The sequence below is a fragment of the Lithobates pipiens genome, unplaced genomic scaffold, assembly GCF_037356315.1.
Source record: "Lithobates pipiens isolate NorthernLeopardFrog02 unplaced genomic scaffold, aLitPip1_a1.2 Scaffold_10, whole genome shotgun sequence".
In the NCBI taxonomy this organism is placed as follows: domain Eukaryota; kingdom Metazoa; phylum Chordata; class Amphibia; order Anura; family Ranidae; genus Lithobates; species Lithobates pipiens.
Window position 1 is genome coordinate 173,186,922 of NW_027507686.1, and position 24,504 is coordinate 173,211,425.

Sequence of the window (24,504 nt, forward strand, 5' to 3'; positions counted from 1 at the left end):
CTCTAGACTTGCAATATCGACAATAAAGGGTGATAACAGTCCGGCCATATTTGCAGGGAGACCCATGATTCCCTAGGGCAATATTTCCTACTGTCCAGCCTCCGGTAAATATTCCTCTGATAACATTTCTTCGGGCTCAAGCCTTCACACCCATCAGAATCCTCATAGATTGAACCTTCACATTAGAATGTTAAAACGGAGGCTTTAATCATTAGGATGTTCCTCCCAGAGTTGTTTCAACTCTTCTCAAAGCACAGGAGGCTTCAATAAACAATACATGTGACAAGGTTTGGAATAAGTTCAGATCATTCGCGAATGGCAAAACTTCAATCCTGATGTACCCTCTTCCTCCCAACTCCTTGACTTCCTGCAAGCAGACCTTGATTTAGGATTAGGATTAAAGAGGAAGTAAACCCTGATGAGTTTACTTCCTCTTTTTTTCCCTGCAAAGGTAAAGCATAATGGACTACTATGCATCGCATAGTAGCCCATTATGTGTCACTTACCTGACACAGGAGCCAGCGAAGTCGCCGCTGTCCCCTGTAGTCTGCCGCATCCATCTTGCTTGTGGCGTCTCGCAGCTCCGCCGAATGACAGCGGCGAAGCCGCGATGACGTCACTCCCGCGCATGCGCACGGGAGTGGCGTCTCGCAGCTCCGCCGCTGTCATTCGGCAAAGCCGTGATGACGTCACTCCCGCGCATGCGCACGGGAGTCGACAAATGCGGCAGCTCCATTCTTGGAACTGCCGCGTTTAGTGCGCCTGCGCGCCGCTGTCTACGGCGCATGCGCCGTAGACAGCGGTGCCCGTTTTCGGGCAAATATCTCCTAAACCATATAGGTTTAGGAGATATTTCTTGGACCTACAGGTAAGCCTTAATCTAGGCTTACCTGTAGGTCAAAGTGGTTTGTAAGGGTTTACTTCCTCTTTAAGCAATTTAATGGTACAGCTGGTGGCAATCTCTGCTGTGACAACAAGAGATGGGCTGAAGATCCTTTAATAATCAAATTCTTCAAGACAGTCAAGATGATAAGCCCACACACAAATCTTTCCCACTTGGGATCTCTCTATCACACTGGAGCCCTTATCCAAACAGCCATGTGCCCCATCTGATTCAGCATCCTTGTGGAATCTCACTTGGAAACTATTTTTCTTTGTGGCGATGGCATCGGGCTGGGGAGTATCAGAACTTCAGGCTCTGGGATCAGAAGATAATAATATTATTTTTTGTACCCGGATAGAGTGGAACTTGGAATGGTACATGGATTCATCCGTAACTTCTCCTCTTCCTGTACTATCTCTGAGCCTTGGGCCCTGCCAATCTTTTAAGATCCAATTTTGACCTTCTTCGCAAAGACAATATTACTTTGGTACTAAGACACTATCTTCAAGCCACAACTCCCTTCAGACTTTCATCTAACCTATTTGTAATACTCCAAAAAAAAAAGAAAAAAGACAGGGGCAAAGAAGCATCATCTGTGGCCCTTCAGTCATTCTGGAACCGCAGTATCCATCATGCCTAGTCATGTCTGTTAATATCAGAGCTTTAAAATACCTCATGGGTCATGTGGTTCTGCTGCAGCTGGGGAGCCATAGTTTGCAGATCCCTACTCTAGTACAATAGTTGTGTAGCCCCCTGTTCCTAAAAATGGAGCTATAGTGTAAATTTAGTTTTTGGCTGAGCTGTAAATGGTTCAGATTGATTGTACATAGTTTATTTGGTTCTGTTCTAAACTTGGCTGTGTTGTGCATTTCCCATTGCCAGTAGGTGTCACTAGGTTGAGTTGAATATTCTTTTTTTTGAAACAGCCCGGTAGGAGGTTCCTGGCCGCTGTGCATTCTGGGGAGGGGTATTTATTGGACACATGCCATGTGCTCTATTCATTCTTACCTTGGACCCTTCTGGCATGAGGCTTTATCGCTGCATCTTCTGCAGTAGGCCAAGAAGCCTGCCTTGCCTATGTGGAAGGAGCCAAGCTGAGGAGATCCAGGGGAGGATTCTTGCAGGAGAGAGCCAGGTTGAAGACTGGTCTCTCAGAAGGGCCTGGTGACTCGTTTGGAGGATGCACCCATATCCAACTACCCTTACAGTACCGCCGGCTCGGCTTAAAGGTTTTGGTACTGTTAAGCTGTTCTACAATCTAATCAAGGTAACTAGCTCCTGGCTGCTAAGTCTGTGAGAGGGACTTATCCAAGAGTGCTTCTGGCTGCTAAGTCTGTGATGGAGACTTATCCAGGTATTCAAGATCTTCTAAAGAGAAAGCTGTTTTGTCTTCTGGATTCAAGGAGTCTTTAAGTGATCTGCTAAAAAGTGTATCTGAAACCTCCCCTAAACCTCTTTCCTACAACCTTTCTTAAGTTCTAATTAAAGCATTGAAAAATACCTAAAGTGACTGGAGCCTAAATTCTGTTCAACTTCCCATTATAGCCATGGACTCGGCCTTGAGGTGAATGTAAGCTTGCTCCCTGTATCTGGAGGTACCTTTCTGCTCCCAGTAGATCCAGGGGGAGCTCTACAGTTTCATTGATAATCAAGTTGGTTAAGAAAGTGTACAGGGATAGGGGACTGGAACCGCTCTTCAGTTGTTTTCTGCTTCTTGGAAGGCCAGAGCAGACATATCCATCAAAACGATCTAAAGGGTAGTATCATGGTCATCCCAAAATACGTTTATGTGATGTTACAGAGTAGACTGGCTGCTTTCTCATTTGTAGAAACTGACAGACAGGCTATCAGGCCAGCATTTGCCTATTTTTAAATTATTTGTCAAAAATTTTTTTTACTATGCATCATCCCACCCATTTCAGCTAGTTATTTGTCACAGGTATGCTGCCATGGAGGCACCAGGAAAACAGAAAATTGTTTCATACTTACCGTAATTTTCTTTTTCCTGGTGCCTATCCATGGCAGCATACAATCCCACTCTTGGTATGCTATATTACGTAGAATGCTGGGAGTGCACTAATCCTTTCCTTTTATAATATTCACTGGTCCTGAGGAGGAGCCAAGTCGGAGCTTGTCACAGGTATGCTGCCCTGGATAGGCACCAGGAAAAGAAAATTACGATGTGTATGAAACAATTTTCTTCATTTTTTAATTTGTATATACGATAAGATTAAAAACCTCTCTCAGGGTTTTGTTTTGCAATCTATTACCCACTGGTGAGATTTCACTTCCTGTCCAATAGCTGAGGAAGTCCGGGTAAATCCCTCCAAAGTGAGGGAATCCCTGGCTGTCACAAGAACCAGTGTCCCCATTAGAAGATTCCTCCTCCATTTCCCCCATTAGACCCCAGTCACACTTCTGAATGAGGCCATTAGTGATTGTATGTGCAAGACCCAGTGAGGTTTCCTAGTGATTAGCCAGAGGCAGCAGACCCTCAAAAAGAAATAGGGAGTTGACAGCTCCTGCAGCTAATTTCAGTTGCTTGCATGTAATTGCTTATGGAGGCAGACTGTCCTTCCTCCCTACCAGTACATACCTCTTCCCTCTCTACTAGTACAGACCTCCTCCCTCCCCACCAGTACAGATTCCCCCCTTCAGTACAGGCCTCCTCCCTCTCCACCAGTACAGATCCTCCCCTTCAGTACATTCCTCCTCCTTCCCTACCAGCCCAGACCTTCTCCCTCTCTACCAGTACAGAACACTCCTCAGATACAGACCTGTTTATAATACAGGCCTCCTCCCTCCCTACCAGTGCAGAACGCTACTGCAGTACAGACCCGGCTTCAGTACAGGCCTCCTCCCTCCCTACCAGTACAGAACTCTACTGCAGCACAGATCCACCTTCTGTACTGGTGAGGAGGGAGGAGGTCTGTACTGAACACTCATTCAGTACAGACCCCACCCCCTTCAGTACAGACATCCTCCCTCCCCACCAGTACAGACTCTACAGGGCCGTCTAACCGAGCGGGCACACCTGAGCACAGAGATTTTATTTCTCTTAACAGAACTTTGGGAGAGAGGGTTAGGGCCAGGACACCCTCAGGTAGTTGCAATGTTAATTGGCAGACTCTGAGACTTCAATAGGAGGACAGCCATGCAGGGACTAATTAAAAGTAAACATGAAGTTAGGCTCTAAATGAAACATGTTTCACTTGAATACTCCCTAAACTTGGAATCACTCTGTATCATGTCTGGGAACGCAGGTAAATCGCATGTGTTCCCCAACTGGCAGGCAAAACGTGCTGCTCTTTTGCAGACACACAATGGTGCCATTAGTTATTAATGGCACCCCCATGCATTGGGAAAACATTCGCTTTTTTCGGGTGCGTGAAATCACATGGTGCCATAGCACCATGCAGTTCCACACAGCCACATTTTTAAAAAGGGTCAGGGAATTTTTCTCTGTGTTTCAGCAGCCCATTTAAATGAGTGGGCTGCTGTGCCCATGCAAATGCAGGACCTGGTACAGCATGAACCTAGGTTAATGTAAAGTTGTAATCAGACACACCTAATCTGGAAATCCTGATTTTAATTTCATAGTGGTGATAAATGTAGGGATGTACATACTTTTGCACAAGCATTTTTGCTAATTTATGGATCAATACATTTTTATTGATTTTTTGTGATACCAAAACGTGGAATTAATTCATGAAGTGGTCAAAGATGTAGTATCAACACAATTCTGCAAAAAAGGCTAATGAGATGAGTATGTTATACATATAAAGTTGTTATCCAACATCAGTGTAAACTCCAACATGCCATATTGAAATACAGAGAAAATGTAAATAGTAAGTGGCTCTATACACCAGATCTCAGTGTAGATAGTAGTCAGAAAGTGGGAATTACAGAATAAGAGGGAAGAAAACAGACAGTTTAGGATGAAGAAAAGCCAAACAGACTAAAATCCATTGCAGCTGGGAGTGTAAACCACAGGTACCACACGGCTGAATATTTTCGCATTGTATCGATCATCCTTGCCCCGACTTTTTCATGTAGCATTGATTGTGTGATGTTAGATTTGGGTTCAGCTATGGAAAAAGTAGGTTTTTTTTGTTGTTAATTTAGATTATGAAAATAAATAAACAATGTATTTTTCTGTGTCATTTGTTCAAGTATGTGACTTTTATCTGTAGACACTGTTTCAATAAATTGCCTGCTTAAATATGTTAAAAAGTTAACAGATGTTTTATGATTTATACTTACATTTATACTTTGTCACATGACTGCGTATGATAGCCCAACCCTAGGATTATATTCACCTGTACCCGATTTAGTGAGATATCACTCACCAGATTACAGAGCTGCGGTTTAAAATGCCAGGCACACCCATGTACACCACGCACCCATTCATTGCTGGTGTACAAGCTCATCATTACTTGATAATAATGTAACACTTTTTTTGAGACTTTCTGGTGTTGCCGTCTTGCAAAAATTATTTATTTTATAGGTATAAATCTATAAAGAAAGAAATGTGCTTTATTTTTTTTATTGATCAATGTTAGTTTTAAAACAACCAGTGTATCTGCAGATAAAAACTAGAAATTTTGCTCTATAATTTGTACTATTTATAATAACCCCCAAATTATGTTTCTATTACATATCATTGCAAAGTTAGGCTCGGTTCACACAGGACACGGCACGACTTGCAGCGCCGCGACCTGCCGCGACCTGCCGCGACCTCAGCGGCGACTTGCAAAATGACTTCTGTATAGAAGTCAATGCAAGTCACCGGAAGTCGCCGCAAAAGTAGTACAGGAACCTTTTTTCTAAGTCGGAGCGACTCGAGTCGCTCCTATTAGAACGGTTCCATAGTACAGAACGGGGGCGACTTGTCAGGCGGCGAAGTCGCCTGGACAAGTCGCCCCTGTGTGAACCAAGCCTAAAATTCTTTTTTTCTTTAATTGTGTGTATATAAAAAAAATGAATGAACAAATCAAATGAGAGCAAAAACTTTGACGTAACACGCAGAGCCTGCCCCCTTTATTTTCTGGAAAAAAGGGGAGGGGCTTTCCCTGTGACGTCAACGGATGGCCATGGGGCTGTGTAAAAGACACCAGATAGCGGGGGACAACACAATGGAGGAAGGCGGCAGCGAGGAAGAACACAGCAGCGGGAGAAGTAGGCAGTGGTGGGAGAGACGGCAACAGAAGATGGCGGCAATAGAGACCCATGTCAGTGGGTCAAGGGCCTCATCCCTACAACAATTGCATGGTGGTTGTGGGGGTCTGCCGGCGGGGGACTTAACAAGGGAGCCTCCATATCCTGCCCCCCCTGTGTGAATGGGTATTGGGTACATTGTACCCCTACCCATTCACCTAAAAAAGCAGTGAAATGTAACAATGTTCAAGCTGGAATGGCTATTGTCTTTTGTCACATTTCACTTCTTTTTTAGGTGAATGGGTAGGGGTACAATGCCTCCCGCCCGCAGACCCCCACAACCACCGGGCAAGGGTTGTGGGGATGAGGCCCTTGTCCCCATCAACATGGGGACAAGGTGTTTTGGGGAGGGACCCCAAAGCACCCTCCCCATGTTGAGGGCATGTGGCCTGGTATGGTTCGGGGGGACTCGCTCATCCCCCACCTTTCCTGACCTGCCAGGTTGCGTGCTCAGATAAGGGTCTGGTATGGATTTTGGGGGGGCCTTACGCCATTTTTTTTTTCATTTTGGCATGGAGTTCCCCTTAATATCCATACCAGACTCGAAGGATCTGGTATGGACTGGTAGGGGGGAACCTACGCAGTTTTTTTCTTTGATTTTTACTCTATATATTGCCGGCAACCGGCAATTCATTACAGTCACGAACAATTTTAAATTATATTTTTTCCTTTAGAAATGTAATTTTGCTGTGGTACAGTAATAAACATGGGGAAGATGTGCTACTTTACAGGCATACTATAGACATCCCCCAGGCACGATATTTAAAGGAATTAAAATTTTTTATTGTTTCACTTTTAGCATTATTAAAATCGCTGCTCCTGAAAAAACGTCTGTTTTAAAAACATTTTTTCCAATTGATACGTGTCCCCTGAAGCAGGACCCAGGTCCCCATACACTTTTTATGGCAAAGAAATTGCATATAAGCCTTCAGTGAGAACTTTGGATTTTGAAGGTTCGAGCCCCATTGACTTTCACTATTCCTTATTTTTCGCATATATGATATGACAGGCATGTTTTCCGGCAATAGCGCAGCTTTCCATTCACATTAGCGCCCAGTTTCTAAGAGTTGATGTCTTAATTGGGCGCTATTTTCTGGAACTGCAGGATCATTTATTGGCGCTATAGTAAATGACCCCCTATATGTTTTTAAAACTGTTGTGGGGATGGATTTATTTAATTTTGTAATAAAATTGTAAACCTTTTTAATACTGAGGAGTTATTGTATGTGTCACTAGCAAAGGCATAATTAAAGTCCCATTTCTTGAGATTATGATGATTGTCTATTGAACTGCGGTTGACCTAATTCTTTACTTATTTTTGTGCATACTGCTATTTAATACAACCTGTGACAATATATTGGGTTCTTTTACCACTAACCGGTCTGATGTTTGTTTTTTGATACTGAACCTTAGTTGTGTGCAGGGTATCTTTATTTGCGCTCCCAGTAGCAGTGCATTATCCATTTTCTTAACCTGGCGCATAAAAGGGGCTGACATTTGTTTTTCTGTCTGGACTCTGAGAACAGAGAATTCAATCTACCAAACAGGTCCTGTGCAATTTACTGTGAACTAAGGAAGTCTGCACAATTAGTATCATTCTAACATAAATTATTTCTGTAGGTAAGGCTCATTAATATCTGCTTTATGACCCGTTTTATGTAACTAAGCAATTTATTAATGAGGCAGGTGTGATTGACAATCATCTGGCAGGCCACATAGAAACCATCGTCATAAAAGTGCCACATGTCTATTATTTACATTACTAACTGACAAACACATTTGCGGAGTAGTTGACCATATTTGTTGGTGTCATCAGAGTTGAAATGGCAATAATAATGTCTCGTAATCTAGCTTCCACAAAGGTAATCATGATTGCTGCATTCATTTTCACCTTGAACTAGAAGCTGTATAAAAGGACTGCATATTTAATCAATTTAAAGAAAGTCATAAACATCACTACTAGTTATAACCTGACTGTGTTTATGACACCTGTGTGGTCAGGCCTCAAGATTGATGTGATATTTTTTAAATTAGCAGAAGTTACTTCTGCTAAAGTGATAGTAGATGATAATTTATTTTTCTCATTTTCATATGCTGCTGCTATGATTTTCAGAATATAGTGTTCCTTTATCCTGTTAAGTTTTCCTTTCCATCTGTATTGGATGGGCACCTCCCACAGCACTGGCCATGATATCCAGATTGAGTGTGGCACCTTCCATTGTAGGGTTCCAAGGAGCCTCTCTTGCATATGGGCACCCAGCAGCCGCCTGGATGAGTCCGTAGAAGGATGTTAAAGTGTTTGTAACTCACTGAATGCCCCTGTCCTTACCAGGTGATAATGCACTGTATAAGTGTTTACTGCAATAGATGCTTCTAAGTATCTTTTTTTTAGAGATCTTCAAGACGGTCACATAGTTACATAGTAGGTGAGGTTGAAAAAAGACACAAGTCCATCAAGTACAACCTATGTGTGTGATTATATGTCAGTATTACATTGTATATCCCTGTATGTTGCAGTCATTCAGGTGCTTATCTAATAGTTTCTTGAAACTATCAATGCCCCTCGCTGAGACCACCGCCTGTGGAAGGGAATTCCACATCCTTGCTGCTTTTACAGTAAAGAACCCTCTATGTAGTTTAAGGTTAAACCTCTTTTCTTCTAATTTCAATGAGTGGCCACAAATCTTGTTAAACTCCTTTTTGCTAAAAGTTTTATCCTTATTGTGGGGTCACCAGTATGGTATTTGTATACACGTGACTCCAGGCCGGTCAGCTACTCCGATCCCTGGGCTACAGCAGGAGGGGCCGAGGTCTCCCTCTGACGTCAGCTGGGAGGTCACATGACTGCCATTCTGATCTCTAAAAAAAATTATTTAGAAGCTTTGTTTTCAATATACATTTATACAGTGCATTTTTGCTGGATAAAGGAGAAGGGCAGGCAGTGAAATTTGTTCAATTTAACCACTTCAGCCCCGGAAGGATTTACCCCCTCCCTGAACAGAGCACTTTTTGCGATTTGGCACTGCGTCGCTTTAACTGACAATTGCACGGTCGTACGACGTTACACCAAAACAAAATTGACGTCCTTTTTTCCCCCCAAATAGAGCTTTCATTTGGTGGTATTTGATCACCTCTATGTTTTTTTATTTTTTTACGCTATAAACAAAAATGTGCGCCAATTTTGAAAAAAGGCAATATTTTTTACTTTTTGCTATAATATATATTCTTTTACATGTTTTTGGTTGAAAAAAAAATCGCAATAAGCACATATTGATTGGTTTTCCCGAAAGTTATAGTGTCTACAAAATAGGGGATAGATTTATGGCATTTTATTAGTAATGGTGGCAATCTGCGATTTTTAGCATGACTGTGACATTATGACGGACACTTTTGACATTATTTTGGGACCATTGTCATTTATACAGCAATCAGTGCTATAAAAATGCACTGATTACTGTGATGACACTGGCAGGGAAGGGGTTAAACACTAGGGGGCGATCAAGGGGTTAAGTGTGTCCTAGGGAGTGATTCTAACTGTGGGTGGATGGGCTTCCACTGACATGACAGTGATCACTGCTCCCGATGACAGGGAGTAGTAGATCCTTGTCATGTCACTAGGCAGAACAAGGAAATTCCTTGTTTACATAGGCAACTCCCTGTTCTGCCTCTCAATGACACGATCGCAGGACACTGGCAGAAATCGAGTCCGCAGGACCCACAGGCACGGTCATGCGGTACGCGGCGGGCGCCAGCCCACTAGCTCTGCAAAGAGGCACGTAAACTTACCACAGTGTCAGGGCTCAGTAGCCATGATAAACCGTGGTCAGTTTACAGAGGGGAAGGCAAAAAACTGTCAGGATCAACCAGATTTTTTGCAGTTTATAGAGGGGCAGGTTAGACGGCACAAGCGCTGTGCTGTTTAACCTGCTATAAGAGAACATGATCCATTTTTTCATTTTTTAAGGAGTCACTTCCCTGCTCCGCATTCTTTCTTCTTCTGTGCTGTCTCTTCTGGTGAGTGCACAAGAGATATTTAGGGTGTATACTAGAAGTTGGAGGAAGCGGTGCTCTGAGACGTGGGGATTGGAGATGGTGTTCAGCTAGCTTGGTGAATCTTTGGACAAAAATACTGAGCTAATCATGTAAACATCAGTGTAAAATGGGGTTTTATTTGTGTATTAGTTAAAAAAAAATTCATTTAACCACATGTAAAAATCTGTATTTTTTTCTACATAATTACTTATAACTCCCAAACGTTATATATTTTTTGAGAGAATAAAATGGTGGGTTATGCAATTTTTTTTTTTATGTCACACGGTATTTGCGCAGCATTTTTTTTTATAGCAGTCAAACTAGTCAATGTTAGGAGATTAAGAACCAAGAAAGAAGAATCACAATTAGCTTTCCAAGGTTAAGGTAAGCAAAAAAAGCAGCCAATTTTTCCATATCTAGTAGATGGGACTAGAGTGCAACGAAGAGGGAGAAAAGGGTAGATAGAATGCACAGCTGATGATGTTTGAAAAGGGATGGGGAGGAAAGGGAGGAGGGGAGAAGGGACGGAGGGAAGAAGGGGGGGGGGGGGGGGGTAGGGGCAAGAAAGCACAACTCTATCACCCTGTCCAGTGCACTCCATCCCACATCCAAACGGGAGAACTGATAAGTCTAGCCGGAAATCCAGGGGGACCAGAATATATACAAGGACAACCCCTGTTCATATATGTAATATTATACATAGAGAAGACAAAAAACAGCGCCAACCTAAGTGCAGTATTTCAGATCACAGGTATTTATTCGTAAAGTAATACACTCACTCTCTGTCGGAATAGTTCAGGCACATCACGTTTACGTGGAAAAGAAGTTTGTGGGGGACATCACAGGGCTCCCGGGGAGAAGCGGACCTCTTTTTGCTGTTGGTTCCCGTCCGGTGGCGCCGGTGGTTCCCAGCGTCTCCGGCTCTGTGTTGCAGCGTCACGGAGGTCAGCTGATGGGTCGTACAGGGTCGCGCTGTGATGATGTCGTTGCACGCGTTCGGAGCATGCATGCTCCTTCCTCATACATAGGTAGCCTCCCAGGGGGAGTTGGCGAGGTCCAAATCAGCAAAACTTCCTTCTTTGCATTATATAAAAGATTGGAGAGCAGTAATTTAGAATGGTGAGAACATTGGACAATCTTTGCGAATAACTAGTAGGGTTAACTCCGGAGCGGTAGTATGGTTGCCACTTCATCCCTTTAAACCCGAACACATATTAATTACACATGTTCTGTGGCTGATTAAGGTAGTAATTAAACTCACTGGATGCCTTATCTGCATTTAATTAGCCTCAGAACCTGTGTAATTCAAAGGTGTTTGGGTTTAAAGGGATGAGGTGGCAACTCTAGGAGGTAGGTTTTGGCCTGGATTATCTTGTCCCTGGAGGAGATAACAAGTTTGGGACACCGTTCTAAACAGTCCTCTCAATCTTCCTCATCTAGGGATGGGATATCCTTCTACACTTTAACCACTTTCAGACCGGACCATTTTGCTGGTAAATGACCAGAGGTCTTTTTACACTTTGGCACTGCGCTGCTTTAACTGGTAATTGCGCGGTCATGCAATGTTGTACCCAAACGAAATTTGCGTCCTTTTCTTCCCACAAATAGAGCTTTCTTTTAAAGGTATTTGACTGACTCTGCGATTTTTATTTTTTGTGATATAAACGTAAAAAGACCGCAAAATTTGAAAAAAAATGATATTTTCTACTTTTTGTTATTAGAAAAATCCAATAAACTCAATTTTAGTCATACATTTAGGCCAAAATGTATTCAGCCACATGTCTTTGGTAAAAAAAAGTCAATAACTGTATATTTATTGGTTTGCGCAAAAGTTGTCACATCTACAAACTAAGGTACGTTTTCTGGAATTTACGCAGCTTTTAGTTTACGACTGCCTATCTCATTTCTTGAGGTGCTAAAATGGCAGGGCAGTACAAAACCCCCCCAAATGACCCCATTTTGGAAAGTAGACCCCCTAAGGAAATTGATAAGTGGCATGTTGAGCCCATTGAATATTTTATTTTTTTGCCTCAAGCGATTGAATAATGACAAAATTTTTTTTTTTTTTTTTTTTTACACAAAGTTGTCATTAAATGATATATTGCTCACACATGCTATGGGCATATGTGAAATGACACCCCAAAATAAATTCTGCTGCTTCTCCTGAGTACGGGGATACCACATATGTGGTACTTTTTGGGAGCCTAGCCGCGTACGGGGCCCCGAAAACCAAGCACCGCCTTCAGGCTTTCTAAGGGCGTAAATTTTTGATTTCACTTCTCACTACCTATTACAGTTTTGAAGGCCATAAAATGCCAAGATGGCACAAAACCCCCACAAATGACCCCATTTTAGAAAGTAGACACCCTAAGCTATTTGCTGAGAGGCATGTTGAGTCCATGGAATATTTTATATTTTGCCACAAGTTGCGGGAAAATTACAAACTTTTTTTTTTTTTTTTTTTACACAAAGTTGTCACTAAATGATATATTGCTCACACATGCTATGGGCATATGTGAAATGACACCCCAAAATAAATTCTGCTGCTTCTCCTGAGTAGGGGGATACCACATATGAGGGACTTTTTGGGAGCCTAGCCGCGTACGGGGCCCCGAAAACCAAGCACCGCCATCAGGCTTTCTAAGGGCGTAATTTTTTGATTTCACTTCTCACTATCTATTACAGTTTTGAAGGCCATAAAATGCCAAGATGGCACAAAACCCCCACAAATGACCCCATTTTAGAAAGTAGACACCCCAAGCTATTTGCTGAGAGGCATGTTGAGTCCATGGAATATTTTATATTTTGCCACAAGTTGCGGGAAAATTACAAACTTTTTTTTTTTTTTTTTTTTACACAAAGTTGTCACTAAATGATATATTGCTCACGCATGCCATGGGCATATGTGAAATGACACCCCAAAATAAATTCTGCTGCTTCTCCTGAGTATGGGGATACCACATATGTGGGACTTTTTGGGAGCCTAGCCGCGTACGGGGCCCCGAGATCCAAGCACCGCCTTCAGGCTTTCTAAGGGCGTTACAGTTTTGAAGGCCATAAAATGCCAAGATGGCACAAACCCCCCCCAAATGACCCCATTTTGGAAAGTAGACACCCCTAAATTTACTTGTACACTAGTGAGACTAGGTAATAAATGGCGGGTGCCCTGAAACTATAAAAAAATAACTAACCAACCAGCGTCACCTGTAACAGTTATTTGGTGATCACTGGTGAAAGGGTTAACTAGGGGGCAATCAGGGGGCTTTATGCGGTAGTATATGGGGGTCCCTGGCGCTATAAAAAGCTGCGGCGAACCTAAATACCTACCTGCCTAACTAGCGTCACCTGTGACACTAATACAGCGATCAGAAAAACGATCGCTTATTAGGCTGGGTTCACACTGGAGCGATGCGGGAACGCCATGAATCCGCGGCGGGTTCCCGCATCGCATGCCTCCCGGCGGCAGTTCACACTGCCCTATGCGAACTGCTGGGAGTGTCAGTGAAATGTTAATGACACCCCTAGATCAGTTCGCACATCGCAGTGCGATCTGCAAACTCGGATCGCATGGTGTGAACACCCATGTGATCCGATTCTGCTGCGGACCAAAAAAAGGGTCCCGTGCGAGTTTGCGGCGGGTGCGGCGGGTGCAACGCGAATTCAGCCATACTATCTGTATGGCTGAACTCGAATCGCACAGAGATCGGATGTGATTTGCACTGCAGTGCGGTGCGAATCACATCCGTTCTCATAAACCGCTGCAATGTGAACCCAGCCTTAGTGACACTGGCGACAAGGGGGTGATCACGGGGTTAAACCTTTATTGGGGGGGTTAGGGGGGTACCTTAGAACTAAAGGGGGCTAACCCTAACTGCCCTAACAGTTATTACAGTCACAAATGACACCCGCCGTGTGATCAGGGGGTTAAACCTTTATTAGGTAATAAATGGCGGGTGCCCTGAAACTATAAAAAAATAACCAACCAACCAGCGTCACCTGTAACAGTTATATGGTGATCACTGGTGAAAGGGTTAACTAGGGGGCAATCAGGGGGCTTTATGCGGTACTATATGGGGGTCCCTGGCGCTATAAAAAGCTGCAGCGAACCTAAATACCTACCTGCCTAACTAGCGTCACCTGTGACACTAATACAGCGATCAGAAAAATGATCGCTTATTAGGCTGGGTTCACACTGGAGTGATGCGGGAACGCCACGAATCCGCGGCGGGTTCCCGCATCGCATGCCTCCCGGCGGCAGTTCACACTGCCCTATGCGAACTGCTAGGAGTGTCAGTGAAATGTTAATGACACCCCCAGATCAGTTCGCATATCGCAGTGCGATCTGCAAACTCGGATCGCATGGTGTGAACACCCATGCGATCCGATTCTGCTGCGGACCAAAAAAAGGGTCCCGTGCGAATTTGCGGCGGGTGCGGCGAATGGCTGAACTCGAATCGCAGAGATCGGATGTGATTTGCACTGCAGTGCGGTGCGAATCACATCCGTTCTCATAAACCGCTGCAATGTGAACCCAGCCTTAGTGACACTGGCGACGGGGGGTGATCACGGGGTTAAACCTTTATTGGGGGGGTTAGGGGGGTACATTAGAACTAAAGGGGGCTAACCCTAACTGCCCTAACAGTTATTACAGTCACAAATGACACCAATGCAAAAAAAAATTAAAAATGCATTGGTGTCACTGTGACTGGGGGGGCAGGGGTAATTGGGGGGGTGATCGGGGGTAAAGGGGGGGTGTGAGTGTGCCTGGCATGTTCTACTGTGTAGTGTAGTGCTTGTGCAACTCACCGATGCTCTCTCCTCGGTGCCGGAACGAAAAATACCGACACGGAGGAGAGATTACATCACTTCCTCTCCTGTGTTTACATTACAGGAGAGGAAGTGATGCAATGCTTCACTCCCATTCGTCAGGAGCGATCGCGAGGGGGTGGCCATGAATGAATGGCCGCCTCCTCATCACCGATCGCTCCTGCACGGATACCGACCGCCGCAGGCACCGGGCGGGGGCCCGATCGGGCCCCCGACCCGCGGGAAGGCAGGGACGTACATGTACGCCCATATGCCTGCCCGTGCCATGCTGTCGACGTACATCGTCGTGCGGCGGTCGGGAAGTGGTTAATATATAGAAACACAATAGACTACCCAATTTTTTGGTAACATATAAAAGATGGTGTTACGCTGAGTAAATAGACATCTAACATGTCACGCTTTAAAATTGTGCACGCTCATGGAATGGCACAATACTATGGTATTTAAACATTTCCGTAGGCAATGCCTTTACAGATTACCAGCTTAGAGTAACACAGGAGGTCTGGTGCTAGAATTATTGCTCTCGCTCTGATGTTTGTGGCAATACCTTACATGTGTGGTGCGAGGGATGCTTACGTATGTGTGCAGGACCAGCGCATGCATTCACCTTTATGCATGAGCATGAGGGTACAGGGGCACTTTTTAAAAAAAATCATTTATTTATATATTTTTTTAAGACATTCAGACATTCAGTCTTTGCTCTCTGTGCTACATTATTTCCTCCAAATGCCACTCCTAAAGTCAGGGTGCTTGGACAGCCTCCAATACAACAATCCCATGCCACCATAGTCAAAGCCTTCCATGGGGCTGTCATCTGCTGTCCAGAGGCACACTTGGGCTACATACCACTGGAGGGCTCTGTAGCTCTCATCCAACTGCATCTCTGCCCAGATCAGCCTGCTTAACTCAGCTGTCCACTCCTGGTTTGGTCGTTCCCCCAATAACAGCATTCACACTTCACACTGCGACCTTGGAGATTTTTTCCCTGGTGGTGCTGCTCGAGAGCTAGAATCATACCATCCCAGCAGGACATGCACTGTTACTGGTCCCCTGTGCTGTATGCGCATCCCTCACAACCTCTTTTCAAATTCCTCTTCCATGACGGCTAGTATCTGTACCTCTGCCCTCCTGCTATCCGGACCTTGGATCCAGGTGGTGATTTAGATGTGTTCACAGCAAGGTAGCATGATCCCACTGCTGCCGACCCCCGTCCTCAGCAGGACTATGTCCACCATAAATGCTTCCTTTGTCCAGAACCAGCACTATCCAAGACCCCTTAGCTCAGACAGTTATTAGCCGTAACTTAATGTAGGGTGAAAACAACAGACACTTTATTCAAAACACATGAAACAACAGATATACAACTCAGGGACAATCCCCCCTCCCTTGGATTCAGGGCGGGGTAAACTGTCCAATCAGCAAGGAACACAGAGGCATTGAAACATTTGAATAATAGAACACCTTATCAGCAGGGAGGGATGTTGGATGGATTCCCCCTCCCCTCTCTGCCCTGCCCCCAGTTTGCATGCCAGGAACACCAATACAAACATCCATTCCATAATACACTTTTTCTAAGGTAGACAGAAACAACAGAACAATGGGACACCCCAAATGATCCCAGAATCCAACAGCATGAGACAACACACAATATATACATATATACAACATTCCAGTGTGGTTGTACAGCGAGTCCGACTAGCATAAATTAGACTGGGGTTCATGGACACAGGGTGATTTACACATCGGAGGGACTGGGGGAACTGGACACAGAGTTTCCAGAGCTCTCCAAGGTAAGCTGGGTTCCACAAGTCCCCCACCCAAAGTGATTCCCGTAACAGGAAGAATTGGGTGCCAGTCACTTTTTGAATGAAAACAAAAGAGAGTTATTGTCTCTTAACAAGAACTGGGGAGTGTTAGGGCCTGAACACCCTTAGGCAGATTCAATAGCAATTGGGAATCTCTGAGACAAAATAGGCAGACAGCTATACAGGTTTAAGCTGGTTGCAGCACTGTATTTGTAGAACTGCTGACTTCAATGGCAACTGAACTCTCCAACTTCACTGTAGATCCACACACTTGACTCACAGTGTCCCCCATTGCAAATCTTCACTCACGTCTCACAGACTCTTACTGTAGATTTTCTCACTGAGCTCCCAGTCTTCTCACCAGACCTTCAGATCCCAGCCACCCCTGTGGATCTCCTGAGCTCTTCCATAGCTAACCTGCTGTACACCCACGCTATCTGCTGGGTCCCTGGCTTGGCTCTCAGCTAACCCACTGAATCTTCTTCAAGTGTCACCCACACTCACCTGCTGGGTCTCTGACTTGAATGCTGAAGCTTTCCTAACTTGTTCACCATCTCCGGCTAGTGAAAAAGGCTGCTCTGGTACTTCTTCAGCTTTTACAAACCTGGCCTCTGATAACAGGAGCAGTTGTCCCTTACTGGCGACTGTGTCCCCTTCATCTCTGACCTCTGGTTCTCACTTGCCTCTGGTAACAGGAGTGGTCATCCCATGGGGCAACTACTTCTTCTTCACCTCTGGCAACACTTGGTTCACCATCCGGCTGAACCTCTGAAAAGATCAGGCTCCCCTCGGGCTGAGCCTCTACACACGTGGCTAGGCCCCAGGCTTCGGGCCTACCCTTCAGCTGCTACTTCACACACAGCCCCCAGGCCTCAGCCTGGGACTAAAAGAACACTGATCACCTGACTCATTCCCCCTTAAATTGACTATCTCAGCATGCAAAGTAGCTGATTGGCTGAAAAGTTATTTATATTCACAACCTGAACTCACTGTGGTCTTGTCATTCTAATGCCAAAGGCAGCAGTGCCACCTATTGACAGAAGAGAGAAATGCACCAGATTCAGGCTTAGAGCAAAAAGTCAGTGGATACAACTACCAATTAGCCAGGCTAGTTACCACTTAGCACAACTAAATTTGTTAGCAACCCTGCCTAATACCAGGGTGCTACATACATTTTTAGGGAGTGCCGTCCAAGTCTATCTTTGTCTTTTGTAAGGTTCCTGACCAGATCCCTTGGTCTGGAGCATCCTATCCCCCTGCCATTACCTCTTATTAGTGTCTAGCTGTGTTACAGGGAGGAATGCTTTAGTTCTCCCACATAGAGGAGTGTATTTCTCCCATGGTTGAGAAGCAGGATCTTAAATTCTATGAATAGCATAGGATCCACTGATAATGGGGTACTTTGACGCAGTAAGTGAGCGTAAGAACTATGTGGCCATATAGTGTGACCAAATCCCCATATTTTTTGCTTATTTGCTGAATATGTTCAGGTGTTTTTTTTTTTTTTTAACAAAGTATGTTCAGGTGTTTTAAATAGTCTTGCAGAATTTAATTGTAATTTTAGTATATGTGCACTTTAAAATTTTTCCACTGGTTGTCAGTCTTAAAGCTGCACCATCTTTAATGTTATGCATTTTTAGAGTGTGCCCCCAAGTATATCTTTGTTTACACCTCCTCAAGAAGGCACATGTACAGTCATGCCAAAGAACATCTAAATGATTCAGAGAAGGATTTGGAGAAAGTGCTGTGGTTAGATGAGACCAAAATGTACCTTTTTGTCATTAACTCGGCTTGCCATGTTTGGAGAAAGAAAAATGCAGACTATGACCCTAAGAATACCATCCCTACAATCAAGCTTGGAGTGACCTAGCCAGTCTCCAGACTTTAATCCTATAGAAAATGTATGGAAGGAGCTTAAACTTTGAGTTGCCAAGAGACAGCCAAGAAACCTTAAAATGGAAGTAAACCCTTCCAAACAACTTTGACCTACAGGTAAGCCTAGATTAAGGCTTACCTGTAGGTCCAAGTAATATCTCCTAAACCTATATGGTTTAGGAGATATTTGCCCGAAAATGGGCACCGCTGTCTACGGCGCATGCGCCGTAGACAGCGGCGCGCAGGCGCACTAAATGCGGCAAGTCCAAGAATGGATTTGCCTAATTTGTCGACTCCCGTGCGCATGCGCGGGAGTGACGTCATCGCGGCTCCGCCGAATGGCAGCGTCGGAGCTCCGAGACGCGACTCCCGTGCGCATGCGCGGGAGTGACGTCATCGCGGCTTCTCCGCTGTCATTCGTCGGAGCTGCGAGAGACGCCACAACCAAGATGGATGCGGCGGACTACAGGTGACAGCGGCGACTTCGCTGGCTCCTGTGTCAGGTAAGTGACACATAATGAGCTACTATGCGATGCATAGTAGTCCATTATGCTTTACCTTTGCAGGGAAAAAAAGAGGAAGTAAACCCATCAGGGTTTACTTCCTCTTTAAGGATTTAGAGAAGTTCTGTAAAGAAGAGTGGACCACAATCCTTCCTTAGATGTGTGAAAACCTGGTAACCATCTACAGTAAACATCTTACATTGCCAACAGGGTTTTTTCCACCAAGTACCAAGTCATGTTTTGCTTGGGGATCAAATACTTATTTTACTCACTAGACTAAATTTATAACATTTGTATCATGTGTCTTTTCTGGATTTCTGGTTGATATTCTGTCTCTATCATTTATAATACACCTATGATAAAAAATATAGACCCTTAATTTCTTTGTAAGTGGGCAAACTTACAAATCCTGCAGGGAATCAAATAATTATTTTCCCCACTGTATATTCTGGTGAGATTTGGGACCCTCACTACCAGAGTCCCACAGGAAGGACATCACAAACAAGTGGACTGTAAGCTATGAACTTCTGTAAATACATTTTTTTTGTTTAGGTTTAGACTTCCAATTTTAGATGGTAAGTGGTTTGGGGTTTAGGTGATTCATATAAAGTCCATAATAACCTGTTGTCTAAAGAATGGTTGTATCTTATATGTGCAACCTTTAGATTTCAAACCACAGGTGGAGGAGCCAAAGCTACAGCTACTACTGTTGAAAGGTGAAATTTCACCTTTAACCACTAGTCCTGACTATTATCTTATTATCTAATTATAATTACCTTATCAGCTGATTCCGTTGCTTCCATACTCAAATATATATCTATGCATAGGGGACAGCGTATATTAAAAATTGACACAACACGGTGCTTCATACACTGTTCACTTTTATTATCCCAGACAGGGTGTTAAATATGGATAAAAGATAGGAGTTACCGACCATCTTCCGCCAATAAGAGGTACATATCCAAATGACACATTTCCTTTTAACATACTTTCAACCAGTCATAGTCATTTACTCTTCATCATTATAACTCATTATGTCACATTATATTATGTTACACTGACTGATATAATTACAGACCATCTTATGGCACCCATGTAACTTCCGGATGTCTGGTTTCAATTTCAACACAAACTCACTTCTTGCAACAATGTATATTTACCTGATCAGCAAAATGATAGCTTTAAAGGCACAGTTTGTGTATAAGGCTGGGTTCACACTGCTGCGATGGGAGAACCCTGTGAATCAACTGCAGGTTCCCGCATCGCACTTGACACGCACGGCAGTTCACACTGCCATATGCGATCTGATGGGGAGTGTCATTATATGTTAACGACACCCCCATTTCAGCTCGCATATCGCACTGCGAACTGACAGTTCGGACATGAATCGGATCGCATATGTGTGAACACACATGCGATCCGATTCTGGTCCGAACAGAAAAAAGGGTCCTGTGCGTGTTTGGACCGAATGCGGTGCGATATCAGCCATACTATCTGTATGGCTGACATCGCACCCACACAGACATCGCATGTAATGTGAACAGTGGTGCGCTGCGAATTACATGCAATGTCTGGCATCGCGCTAGTGTGAACCGGCACTTAGATTGCAAAACACAAGGGGGGCTTTTTACATGACTCTTTCAACTGTAGATCTGGGTTTGCATTTAGCACTTGTATGTACAAATAAGGATCAATTCTCGTAATAATCCTAGTCCCCAATCATAGTTCAGAGACCTATCTTCACTGGGTTCACGCTGAAACACAGAGCTGTTCCTGTTCATTGTTTCAGGTCCGATTTCAGAACAAACTTTTGGCTGAATTCAGACCTGAAACGGATCAGAAGATGCACAGGACTCCTGTGCAATTCACACTTGAGCCACTACGGAGATGTGTGAACCGACTCCATAGAGAGCCGGGCAAAATCTCCTGACATCCAATTTGCAGTAGTGTGAACCCAGCCTTAAAGCAGATACAAATTTAATCTAGGTTAGATAGAGACAGAAAATGTTACAACCCCTGTCAGGATTTTACTATGTTTCTGTAAAAGGAGGTGAAGAGAAAGCTCCCAAATGGGACACAGGGAGTGTCAAAGAAACAAACAACTGGGTTCTCAGGAAGTGGGTTGAATGATATTAGTCTTGTTTCTTTGGTTTGTGTGTGTCCTTCTTTGAGACATTAGTAGTTTAAATCCTAATTCCAGGCTTAAATACGGTCAGCTCTGCCCCCCCCCCCCCCCAAAATTAATTAGGGGCTCTGCCTGAGGCCCATCCTATATGCTGAGATGGTTATTGCTGCATCCACCTTGGAGCTGTGCCCATAGAAGTGGATGCAGATGCATCGGATGCATAGATTTGAAAGCAGACACTGTGAGGTTGATTTACTAAAACTGGAAAGTGCAAGATCTAGTGCAGCTGTGAATGGTAGCCAATAAGCTTCTAACTTCAGCTTGGTCAATTAAGCTTTGACAGAAAAAAAAATGGAAGCCGATTGGTTACTATGCAGGGCAGCACCAGATTTTGCACTCTCCAGTTTTAATAAATCAACCCCAGTGTGTTCAAATCTGTGCATTTGCTGCTGCTAGCATGTCAGATTGACATGCAAAAGTGTTTGTGCAACCACTGCATCCACTTCTATCGGCTGCCTGCCCACAGCTCTGAAGAGGATGCACATGCAGGAATAATTGGCTCAGCATGGAGAATGGGCCACAGCACCCATCTGAATAAGCCCTAAAGCACTTTTATTCTGAAGAAAGTGGCAAAATTAATAAATAATAATAATAATAAACATACATTAGAAACAGGAGTATTAACTTACTATAGCTGGTCATGAGCCGCAACATCTGACTGCATACCTGTGGAAATCTATAGAAGAAATGGGTTGTAATAATCCACGGCCAGTTGATTTCAATAAAACAACAGAGTTTAATACTATTGACTTTAATTTCATGAAGAATGTTGTCATGTGACCGTCTGTGGTACAGGCATACTGAACTAATCACAACCCATATGTATGTTATTATAATCTGTATCTTTATGATTTACCTTTGATCCTTTCCATAGCAATATTGGAATGTATAGCCTTAGCCCATAGGCTTAGTGTCAGGTCACCTTGAGGCCAGGTGACAGATGCACACCGTAGGGATTAGGAGTGCACCGCAAGGTTGTGGACCCTACGGCTGACTGCTGCTGATGGAGGTCAAGGTGAAAGGAAGGCAGGGCCGCCAGAACACCAAGATGGATCCCACCGGGGATAGAGCGTAAGATTCCCTGGGGCGCGGAGTCTAAGAGCCAGCAGGTGTTCATCAGAGCCTTGAGTGGTGAGGATGGACTTGGCTGCAACTGGCTCCAGGTCGCGTCCCCCAGCTCACATCCACAGTAGGCAACAGGAGGATAGGGATGGTGAGGGACAAAGCCAAGGTCGGGGCCACAAGCAGACAGGAATAGTCGGGACACGCCAAAAGGTCAGGATCACAGGCAAACAGGGATGGTCAAGGACACGCCAAAGTCGGTAATGGAATAACAGCAGAGCACACGGCAGGTAACAGGAAGCTAACACACAAAGGTTGATCAGCAGGGCTGGCCTGCAGTGCACAGGTTAATATAGAGCTCTCTGATAGGAACTAGGATGGAGCCATGCCAGAGGATGGATTATAAAAGCAGTCAGGTGAGGGTCGGCTGGTCTCTAGAAATGAACACTTGGAGACAGGTAAGCAGACAAACTCTATTGCATAACCATGACAGTACCCCCCCTCTTACGAGGCCTCCCCCTTCCCCACCTGGGACCAGGTTTAGAGGGGAACTTCAAATGAAACTTCCTCAACAGACGAGGTGCAAAGACCTCGGAAGCCGAAAACCTCTCCTCAGGACCAAAACCTTTCCAGTGCACGAGGTACTGGAGAATGCCTCTACAGAGTCGGGAATCCAAAATTTGGCTAACCTCATACTCCTGATCATCCTCAGAGACCGGCGCTAAGGTAGAGAGAGGGCGAGAAAACTTATTGAGGGCTAAAGGCTTCAGATGGGCAACATGGAAGGAGTTAGAGATTTTGAGGCTTTTGGGAATCTGGAGCTTGAAACAAACTGGATTCAGTTTAGAAATTATGGTGTACGGACCAATGAATCTGGGAGCAAATTTGAGAGAAGGAACCCGAAGTTTGATGTTCCTGGTGGAGAGACAGACTTTGTCTCCTGGCTGAAGAGAAGGTGGCTTACGCCTGCGACGGTCAGCAAAACTCTTGAATTTGTTGGCAGCTTTCTGGAGGGAATCATGAACGTCAGCCCACATGGAATTGAATGATTCCTGAACAGTAGCCAAAGCTGGAATGTCAGAAGAACAAGTCATAGGAAGAGGAAGCTGAGGATGTCTTCCATAAACAGTGACAAAGGGTGTTTTCTGAGAACTGATGTTGACATGATTATTGTGGGAGAACTCAGCCGACGGTAATAGTGATGCCCGATCAACATGATGGGCAGAGACCAAGGTACGGAGAAAGACCTCCAACTCCTGTTTAACTCTCTCAGTTTGGCCATTGGATTGGGGATGATAAGAAGTGGTAAAATCCAAGGTAATGTCGAGGGATTTGCAAAAGGCTCTCCAAAAATTAGAAGTAAACTGCACACCCCTGTCCGAAACAACATGAGAAGGAACACCATGAAGGCGGAAAATCTCTCGTACAAAAATGGGAACCAAGGCAGGGGCAGAAGGAAGACCGGGAAGAGGAACAAAATGAGCCATCTTGGAGAACCGATCGATTACTACCCAAATGGCCATATTATTCTCCGACAGTGGAAGATCAGTGATAAAATCCATGGCGATATGAGACCAGGGCTCCTTAGGAATGAGCAAGGGCATGAGAAGACCAGCAGGGGCTTGAGTGGAAGATTTAGACTGAGCACAGATGTGACAAGCCTTAACATAGTCTTTAACATCCGAGCAGAGATTAGGCCACCAGTAGTGACGACTGATGAGCAGGAAGGATCGGAGGAACCCAGCATGACCTGCCACCTTTGAATCATGTCCCCAACGAAGGATCTTAGTTCTTAGCTCCGTGGGAACAAAGGTCTTACCAGGAGGAATTTTAGATTCCAGGGTGGTAGAATGGGCAACAATGCATGAGGTAGGAATGATCGGCTCAGGATCAGGGTTGGACTCTTCGTCCAAAGTGTGAAATGACCTAGAGAGTGCATCAGCTCAACCGTTGCAGGAACCAGGTTTGTACGTAATCGTGAATTTAAAACGGGAAAAGAAGAGACTCCACCTGGCCTGTCTGGGGTTCAGACGTTTAGCATTCTGTAGGTACTGTAGATTCTTATGATCAGTAAAGATCGTTATGGAGTGAGGGGAACCTTCCAAGAGATGACGC

The 24,504-nt window shown here is 44.4% G+C and overlaps 1 long non-coding RNA gene across 1 annotated transcript; it reads right to left on the reverse strand.

The window, feature by feature from the left end:
- Nucleotides 1-4,571: 4,571 nt before the first annotated feature.
- Nucleotides 4,572-16,334, reverse strand: LOC143942243 (uncharacterized). Its single transcript, XR_013264735.1, has 3 exons — nt 16,078-16,334; nt 10,912-11,209; nt 4,572-4,971 (listed from the first exon to the last, which is right to left on the reverse strand). It is a non-coding gene; the product is annotated as an uncharacterized LOC143942243 (long non-coding RNA).
- Nucleotides 16,335-24,504: the final 8,170 nt, after the last annotated feature.